Raw genomic sequence first — 2,051 nt, 5'->3', positions numbered from 1 at the left:
AGTGTGTGTGTGTCTTGCCCTGGTCTGCTGCTATTCCCAGCATGACAAACCTGGGTAGCCAGCCAATCCTGGAAGTGATATCCTGGGAGTCTCATCCTAAGTAGACCTGGTCTTTCCTCCAGAAAAGGTTGGGCTTGGGGACTGGCTATGACTATGGGGCCCAGTGTTCCAGAGGGAAGGGATGTGGGGGAGAAGGTCAGATCTAAAGTCCGTGGAGGTTTCAGGGTCTGGAAAATATATTTGGTAGAAAAATAAGGGGCTTTTGAAATCTGCAATCTATGTTCCACCTGCCCAAGCGAAAAACCTACCCTGCTAGCCAAAGGGCAGTGAGTACAGAATAAAGGCAGAACCAGAAATCTGGCCCATGGAGGATTCCATGCTGAAGTGAGGCAGGTAGCAAACTCCTGTTCATTCTGGAGAGTGCCTGGGCCTCTCCCTTGAGTTTGGGGCCACAGAGGGAGGGGAGCTGGACTGTCCATTGTGGGCTCATGGGACTTGGGCCTTCAGAACAGGTGCATTGAGGGAGCAGAGACAGTGAAAGCAGCAAGTCCCCTGGGGAGGGGCTTATTTGCAGATCTGGCTCAGGCATAGTGGTCAAGTAAGGTTGACCCCAATGTAGGAAGCATATGCAATCACATGGGGGATATATTTCTGCTTATGGACTCTAAAGCAGGTGTGCTATAGATCCCTTGGCAAAGATTGCCATGTCTTCTTCCCCACTGTGGGTCTCGTGGCACAAGGTAGGCAGCAGACTTGGCCTGAGCATACTCTAAATAATCCAACATGGAGAAGTTCTCTTATTCACCATCCACCAACTAATATCCAGGCCTGTTGCTGTACAGGATGGCTGTGAAGGGCTTCTTTCCATGTTGCTCACCATGGGAGCCAGACTAAAAATGATGTTGCAGGGTTGGAAGGCGGGGAGGATATCCACTGAAAGTGAAAATGTGGGAATGATTGGCATTAACTACAGTCAGAGTCCCTGCTTTTCTGATGGCCTGGTACATCTCCACTGCCTCATGCAGTGCCTGCTTGGCTTTGCCCTCATGGTGCCCCTGGTATATTCTGCCTTCTTCCACCAGAAAGAGGAAGCATTTAGGATTCTTTGTCAGGATCCAGAGGGATACTTACACCATCTCAGAGAGTGAAGAACAAGTCAGGTTGTTCTGATTCAACTCATATTCCATGTCCTTGGGCTCAAAGAGGCCTGTGAGGTAGTCCACCCTTGAGGGGTCAAAGGCCAGCAGTTCAGTGCAGTACCAGATATAGTGGTGAGTATTTATGTCTGGGTTTGACATTCTTCCAAATGCTGGTGAGGTCCAGACTGCCCAGTCTTATGCCCCTGACATTCTTATCTAGTTCCTATTCCACATCAGTACTGTTCTTCCAGTACATGTAATTCCTACTGCCATCCATGATCATGTTGGAGAGGGCCACAAAGGGGAGTTTGTCTATCTTCAGCCAAGTCTCCTCCCACTTCTGCCCCCACCCCCAGGGTTGTGGTGTAGCCAGCCTATCAGGATGAGGGCAGCCATCACTGTGAAGATACCCATATGTTGCAGCCACCAGCAGCTACATATGGACAGGGTCTTCTGGAAGAGGGGAAGGGGCCTGCAGAAAATTAAGGGAATTGGACAGCAAGAGGAATAAATAAAAAATGGGACCAAGGCATGGTTTCTGCTCATAGTTTAAAGTGTATTGTCAAAATGCAAAATCAAGCAGGGAGGCAAAACACCCTCAGTCCTCCAGCATCCCATGGACAAATTAGTATCTGGATGCTCAGTCTTGAATTCAGGCAAAGCAAAGGAACTTAGAGGCAGAGAAGTGACAGAAACAAAAGGGCTTTTGTCAGGAAGCCTCATCCCAGGTGGGCTGGCTGCTTGTGGCAAAGGCAGGTTATGAGTCGGCAGACTTGTGGCTGGGGAGAAGTCACAGTTCCTACTTGTTTATTAAAAACTAACTGGACTGAGGCATAAAATATATTTATGTACCATAGTCCTGCCTAGGAATTATGGTGGCTTGGTGGCCCCACCTGCCTTAGGTGTAGATCT

The 2,051-nt window shown here is 49.0% G+C and overlaps 1 pseudogene; it reads right to left on the bottom strand.

Moving 5' to 3' along the window:
• Positions 1-304: 304 nt before the first annotated feature.
• Positions 305-1,422, bottom strand: LOC116098727 (annotated as a pseudogene).
• Between the last annotated feature and the right edge of the window lie 629 nt (positions 1,423-2,051).

The sequence above is a fragment of the Mastomys coucha genome, chromosome X (genome assembly GCF_008632895.1).
Source record: "Mastomys coucha isolate ucsf_1 chromosome X, UCSF_Mcou_1, whole genome shotgun sequence".
In the NCBI taxonomy this organism is placed as follows: domain Eukaryota; kingdom Metazoa; phylum Chordata; class Mammalia; order Rodentia; family Muridae; genus Mastomys; species Mastomys coucha.
This window is presented reverse-complemented; position numbering and strand designations above follow the sequence as displayed.